This window comes from Bufo gargarizans, chromosome 3 (genome assembly GCF_014858855.1).
Source record: "Bufo gargarizans isolate SCDJY-AF-19 chromosome 3, ASM1485885v1, whole genome shotgun sequence".
NCBI classification, from domain to species: domain Eukaryota; kingdom Metazoa; phylum Chordata; class Amphibia; order Anura; family Bufonidae; genus Bufo; species Bufo gargarizans.
In genome coordinates, this window is record NC_058082.1 from 547040943 (window position 1) to 547049033 (window position 8091).

Sequence of the window (8091 nt, forward strand, 5' to 3'; positions counted from 1 at the left end):
TCCCATGGAGCCCCTCAAAAGGAACAGAGTGTGTAATCAGACATGCAAGCAGCTGGTGCATTCATTTATATGTGATTTCTGAAGATAGCTAAGCACTGTACTTGACTATCACCGCAACACCCATAGAAATGAATGGAGCAGCTATGTGCATTCCAGATCGGCCACTCTGTTCATTTGAAGGGGCTCAGTGGAGTAAGTTGCCCCCATTCTCATCATCATTGGGGGTCCCAGGAGTAGGACCCAACCAATCTATTAGTTTCCACCTATTCTGTGAATAGGGGATAACTCAACATAACCAGAATATCCCTTTAAATAGAGCAATGTTACAAGACATAACCCTTTTAAATAAACAATTTTGACCAGATCAGTATTAAATGGGCAATATCACAACATTTTACTATATTTGATTAAAGTATTTTAGAGGAGTTAGTGGCTTTCCTTAAGAACAGCAGCTGTGTATAGAGAATTAGTGGCAATGTTTTATAGCAAATTAATATGAAAAGTGGTATTTTCCAGAGAAAAAGAACTATAAATTTCATTGGACATGTCCTCTCCTTATTCTTTTGATGATTTTGAATTATTAAAATGTATTTTAAATAGAATAAATTGTATAGTTTTATTAAGAATGTGCTTTAATGATATAATAGACATTTCACAAAATAGATGGTGCTCAGTAAAAGAGAATATGGAAAGGGGGTAGGTAAATGACTAGGGAAATCAGGGGGAAAGGGGAGAGCAAGGCATAGCAGCATTCTATAAACCCCGGAATAAGCTCAGATCTATTCATGCTACCTAATCCGAGAGTAGGCTTGGCTCCGGAATTTGGCTCACAATAAGTGATGGAAATAACTGACTAAATAACAGAAGTGCACACGGCCGTTGTGTGTCCATGCCTGCATTGCGGCCGCATACGGGGGGTCAGCAAAACACGGGCATCGGTCCGTGTTCAATCTGCATCAGAGATGCAGACCCATTCACTTGAATGGGTCCACAATCACAGAGATGCAGAGCGGAAGCACGGATAGGAACCCCACGGAAGCACTACAGAGCACTACAGAGACGTTTTTTGCAGTGCGGATGAATCATGGACCCATTCAAGTTGAATGGGTCTTGATCCGCACCAGCAGCCGCACAGACGTTGCCCGTGCATTGAGGACTGCAAATACACGGAACTGATGCACAACGTGCCTTACAGGTCAATGTTAGAGTCAGCTCTAATTTATCAGCGTGGACTTAACCGTGCAGAGGCCAAAGATTCAACTAGTGGCCCGATGACAGTTGGGTGTCAGCAGTAAAGTTCTGTTCACATCACTGTTTATTTTTTCCATTCTTCTGATTCATCAGAAGAGCAGTCCAAAAAGTGGATCCTGTATTCTGAGCATCTGCCTTCAAACCTTCAGTATCTGGTCAACATTTGATCAGTATTTGTAACGCAAAAACAGAAGTGAGTCCAAAACAGATGTAATATGTTATGGAAATATTTGCATGTCTTCTGTGTTTTTGACCCACTTCTGCTTTTGGCTTCCAAATTATAATTAAATCCTGATGCAAAATACTGACCGTGTGATAGAGGCCTTATGGACGCTCAAACAATAGGACTTGTTCTTTTTGTTAGTTTTCCATTCTTTTGATGGATCAGAAGAACAGAAAATGAAATGGTGATGTTAACATGGCCCAACAAGCACACTAGGGGCCATGTAACAGACTGGTGAGGGTGGAAACAGCAGTAGCAGTAACAGAACAAGATGGTGGTAGATTACAGTAGGAGCAGGTGGCAGTAGAGGAAGCAGGCATGTGGCATCAGGCAGGTGGCCGCATCACACTAGTGACAGCAGCACTTGGGCAAAAGTACTTTGTATGTAGCTGGCATGCCGCCCCCGTCATTGAACCTTTTAGATTCCTCGTTCATCACCGATTGCTGCATCTGAGGCTACCATTTAGGCTTTTTAAGGCATTAATCAGGGTAAGGGCTCATGCTCATGCACACAACTGTATGTATTTTGCGGTCCGCAAAAAATACGGATGACATGTGTGTGCATTCTGTATTTTGTGGAACGGAACAGCTGGCCCATCATAGAAGATCACTATCCTTGTCCGTAATGCAGACAATAATAGGACATTACGGACATACGGAATGCACTCAGAGTAACTTAAATTTTTTTGGGTGGACCCATTAAAGTGAATGGTTATGCATACGGTCCGCCAAAAAAACAGGACGCACACAGAAATAAAATACGTTTGTGTGCATGAGCCCTAAAAAAATTAATTTGTTACTATTAAGCGGGTGGAAATTTGGCTTTGCAGAAAATTGCGAGATGTGCAGCATATGCTGTAAAGATACGAGATGTGCAGCACCTGAAACTACGGAATCACTTGTGCGATGCGTGAAAATCGCAGCATGTTCTATATTGTGCGTTTATCACGCAACGCAGGCCCCATAGAAGTGAATGGGGCTGAGTTAAAATCACAAGCATATGCAAGCAAGTGCGGTTGCGGTGCGATTTTCACGCATGGTTGCTAGGTGACAGTCTATTCACTGTATTATTTTCCCTTATAACATGGTTATAAGGGAAAATATTAGCATTCTTTAATACAGAATGCTTAGTAGGTGGTCACCTTCTCCACTTGATTGCGTAGCTGCCGCTCTCTTCTTACTTCTTTAATCATGAGCTGCCGGCTAATGGACCTGTGGTGATGTCATATCACATGGTCCAATCACATGATCCATCACCGTGGTGACAGGTTGGCGGCGGCGGCCATTTTATGCAAGCTCAGTGCACGAGCACTGCATCTGAGCTTTTGTGACATTGCAAATGCAAGCTTGAAATACTGCAATAATAATTTGGTTTTAAAAAAACACCCTTTTTTTGGCAATATCCAACATTTGGTGCCTTTGCAGCATTAGTCAGTGTGCAATTTAAGCCATAATTTTCTGGGTTTTTAAAAACACCCTTTTTAGGCAAAATACAAAATTTTACAGCCCTTGCTGCATCTGCAAGTGTGAAATTCATGCGTTATGTATAGAGCTTTCATATTCAGCTAGTAGAAAAACACCCTTTTTTTGCAAAATACTTAAAATTGCAGCCCTTGCTGCATCTGTGAATGTTAAAAACAATTTTTTTTTAAAAAGTTTGAAAAAACACCCATTTTTGGCAATAACCTTCATTTTGGGACTCTGCCGCATTAGTCAGTGTGCAATTTAAGCTAGAAATACAGCTATAAAAAAAACACCCTTTTTGAGCAAAATACACAATTTTACAGCCTTTGCTGCATCTGCATGTGTGAAATTTAAGCGTTATATACTGCTGTCATATTCTCTTATTTAAAAAAAAACACCCATTTTGGACAAAAAACTAAGTTTTGCAGCCTTTGCTGCATATGTCATTGTGAGATACACACTTTACATACTGGGGTTCTATTCTGCTATTAATAAAACACCTATTTTGGGCAAAAATCTTTAATTGCGGCCTAGTCTGGATCTGTACGTGTGAGATACACCCTTTACATACTGTTGTGCTATTCTGCAATTAATAAAACACCAATTTTGGGCAAAAATCTTTAATTGCAGCCTAGTCAGTACCTGTACATGTGAAATGCACCCTTTACATACTGTCGTTCTATTCTGCTAATAAAAACCCCCACAAATTTTGGGAAAAAATCTTTAATTGCGGCCTAGTTTGCATCTCTCTGTATGAGATACACCCTTTACATACTGTGGTCCGATTCTACTATTAATAAAACACCCATTTAGGGCAAGATCCTAAATTTGAGAAATATGAGGAGAGCATCAAATAAGGGATGTGGCCCAGGTCATGGTGCTGCTAGTGGAGCTCCTGTTGCAGGGAGAGGATGTGGTCGATCTGTGCCAGCTACACGCACAAGTGAAAAACCTTCCTCAGGTGCGAGTAGGCGACAGAACCTGCAGCGGTATTTGGTCAGGCTAATGCGACTCTACGAATGGTGAGGCCACAACAAGTACAGGCGATAGTAGATTGGGCTGCTGACAGTGCCTCCAGTTCCTTTACATTGTCTCCCACCCAGTCTCCTGCTGAAAGATTTTGCCATTCTCACCCTGTTGCTGCTCGCCTGTCAGCGCTGCAGCATAACTTCGACCTTCCCGCTCACCGCCTCATAGGCGACGTGCCTACAAGGTGGAACTCCACCTTGCATATGCTGGCCAGACTGTACGAGCAGCAGCAGGCGATAGTGGAGATTCATCTGCAGCACGCATGGGTGAGTCGCTCTGCGGAACAGCACCATTTCACCACCAATGACTAAGCCTCCATGCGAGACCTGTGTTCCTTGTTGCGCTGTTTCGAGTACTCCACCAACAACGCAATTCTCAGCGTTACTATCCCACTTCTTTGTCTCCTTTGAAAAAATGCTGCTGGCGATTATGGAAGAGAATGTGGCACAGGAGGAGGAGGAGGAGGAGGAGGAGGAAGAGGTATCATTTTGCAGGTTTTCCGGCCAGTCATTCACAAGTGGCTCCGAGGGTGGGTTCCTGCACCCACAAATGCCAGGTACACAATTGTCCAGCCAGGGCACAATTCTGGAGAATGACGAGGTGGAGGAGAAACCTTGTTCACAGCAGTGTGGCACCCAGACCAGCTCATGGCCATCACTGGTGCGTGGCTGGGGGGATACAGAGGACACAGACGATACACCTCCCACAGAGGACAGCTTTCTGTTGCCTCTGGGCAGCCTGGCACACTTTAGCGATTACATGATGCAGTGTCTCTGCAACGACCGCCAAGTTGACCACATTCTAACTTGTGCTGATTACTGGGTGGCCACGCTGCGGGATCCCCGTTACAAGCACAATGTACCGTCCTTAATTCCGTCACTGGAGCGTGATTGTAAGATGCGCGAGTACAAGCGCACGCTGGTAGACGCGCTGCAGGTGGCATTCCCACCTGATAGCGGGGGCACAGTGGAAGCACAAGGCCAAGGCAGAGGAGGAATAGGAGGTTGCCAACACAGCTGGGGCACCTCCAGCACCTTACAAGGCAGGGTTAGCATGGCCAAAATGTGGAAAAGCTTGCCCTTTACACCTTGGAGGCGCTGTCCTCCCCTGCAGCCAGTGTATTATCTAAACGTGTGTTTAGTCGGCAGGGGGCGTCATCACAGACAAGTGCAGCCGTCTGTCCAGCCAATGTGGACAAGCTCACGTTCATTAAAATTAACCAGGCATGGATCCCGCAGGACTTGTCTGTACCTTGTGCAGAATAGACATGTATACCGGCCTTAACCAGCCATTGTTATACTGCAGCGCAATTACTCATTCTTGTATTTTGGATATTTCACACTCTTTTGGAGTGTACCCTAATAAATAAATAAAAATATTAAAACCAAAAACCAGTGTTGGCTACCTCGTCCTCCTCCACCGCTGCTTCCACCTACACTGCTACGTCCACCGTCTACTCAAACTACTACTCCATATCGACCGCCACCTCATAAATCACGTATTTTATTTTATTTTATGTCATTTTACAAATTTGTCTGTTACATTTTCGGGTGAAATTCACCAATTTTAGGGTGTGATATACCACTGCTAAACCTAGTAGACAGGTTAAAAAAAATCACTAATTTGTCTGTTACATTTTCAAGTAAAATTAACAATTTTTTTGGCTGTAATATACCCCTCCTCTACCTAGTTGACAGCTTAATACATTTCACAATTTTTTCTTTTACATTTTCGGGTGACATTAAACTATTTTTGTCTGTCATAGACCCCTGCTCTACCAAGTAGACAGGTTAATAAATTTCACAAATTTTTCTGTTACATTCTTGGGTTGACATTTTACAATTTTTGCCATGAATAAACCCCTGCTCTGCATACAGTAGGTGACAGGGACAGACATTTTTTAAAATAATCTGTTCCATTGGTGTGTGACATTAACTCATTTCTGGCGATGAAAAATCCCTGCTCTGCATAGGTGACAGGGACTTAAATTTCTAAAATTCGTCTTTAATTGGCCCTTTCATTCAATCCTTCAGCTTTAATAACTTTTCCCACATTTCCGCTCAATCAAAATAAAATGTCATCAATTTTTTCTTCCTTAGATGTGGTCTCTCTTTTTCACGCTCGCTCTCCGGAGTGAAACCCTGATTCACCGATAACCATGATCAACATGGTAGGCGCAGAAAAGAACATCGAAAGCTGATAGAGCCAATATCCAATTGGATTGTGAACATCACGGGGACATGCGACATGGTGGGACAGTATGTTTGCACACACCTACACGAACTGACTGATTGGTCTGCCCCCTGCAACTTCTGGGTCTCCTAATTGGGCACATGGCCTGAGCTTGCCCTTTACACCTTGGAGGTGCTGGCCTGTCCTGCAACCAGTGTATTGTCTGATTGTGTGTTTAGCACGACTGGAGGGGGTTATCACAGGTTATATTTCCGAATGTTTTGGGGCGTACCCTAACTTAAAAAAAAAAAATACAATTTAAAATATATATATATTTTTTTTTTTGTTCATGATAATGCAAACGGATCCGTCCAGACTTTACATTGAAAGACAATGGGGGCGGATCCGTTTGCCTCCGCACGGCCAGGCGGACACCCTAACGCTGCAAGCAGCGTTCAGGTGTCCACCTGCTGAGCGGAGGACAGACGGTGCCAGACTGATGCATTCTGAGTGGATCCGCATCCACTCAGAATGCATTAGGGCTGGACGGAGCCGTTCGGGGCCGCTTGTGAGAGCCTTTCAAACGGAAAACTCACAAGCGGAGCCCCGAACGCTAGTGTGTGAAAGTAGCCTAACTAGTACATGGATTGCAGGATAAAACTTACCAGGAAAGATTAAAGGACCTTAACATGTATAGCTTGGAAGAAAGACGAGACCGAGGGGCTATGAAACTTTAATACATAAAGGGAATCAACAAGGTAAAAGAGGAGAGAATATTTAAAGAAGAAAAACTGCTACCAGAGGACATAGTTTAAATTAGCGGGGCAAAGGTTTAAAAGTAATATCAGGAAGTATTACTTTACTGAGAGAGTAGTGGATGCATGGAATAGCCATCCTGCTGAAGTGGTAGCTGCAAATACAGTGAAGGAGTTATTAAGCATGCATGGGATAGGCATAAGGCCATCCTCATATAAGATAGGCCAGGGGCTATCCATAGTATTTAGTATATTGGGCAGACTAGATGGGCCGAATGGGTATATCTGCCACACATTCTATGTTTCTATGTTTCTATGTTTCTTTGTTGTTTTAACGTTCCATTTCCCTCTCCACATTTGTTTGCCGAGCACATTTGTATGCTCTTTAACCACATTTTGATGCCATTTGCAGCCCTTTTCCATGAATTTTTACAGTCAATTTTAGATGCTCAAATTTCGGGTACCCATTTGACTCGAATGGGGTTTGGGTCAAGTTCGGGTTCCCGAACTCAAACTTTTTTGTGAACGTTCGGGCCGAACCCGGTGGAACCCGACCATTCAGGTGTCCGCTCAACTCTAGTTATGAAGCATGATATATTTTATGGAAAAAAGACTCAATTGTATAAGTAGCACCTAATAAAGGAATAAGCACAGTCAGAAGAAATCAAAGCAGATGACCAGAAGAGGTTTACATTGTCCGAACTGGAGATGATCTGAGAGCCCAGTGAGAACAGCCTGAGCTTGTATCATGGTGATGCCCACAAGTATATTATAGAGCAGATAGTGTGGAGATTGAAGTAATTGTGTCATTTAAAAACAAATCTGACATTGAGTTCCGTCGTCGGGCATCAATACCGGAAAAAAAACTTACCAGTTTTATCCTAAATCATTCTGAATGGAGATAAATCCATTCAGGATGCATCAGGATGTCTTTAGTTCAGTCATTGTGCGGCGTTTTGGACGGACAAAATATTGCAGCATGCTGCGGTTTTAACTCCATCCAAAATGCTGTAACACTTGCCGTAATGCCGGCATAAATTTCCATAGTAATGTATTAGTGCCGGATTCGGCATTAAAAATACTGCATTGACGGATCCGTTCTTCTGGTTTGCGCATGCGCAGACCTTTAAAAATTTGAAAAAATATATAATGGATCCGTCTCTCAGGATGACAACTGAAGAGACGCATCCGTTATTG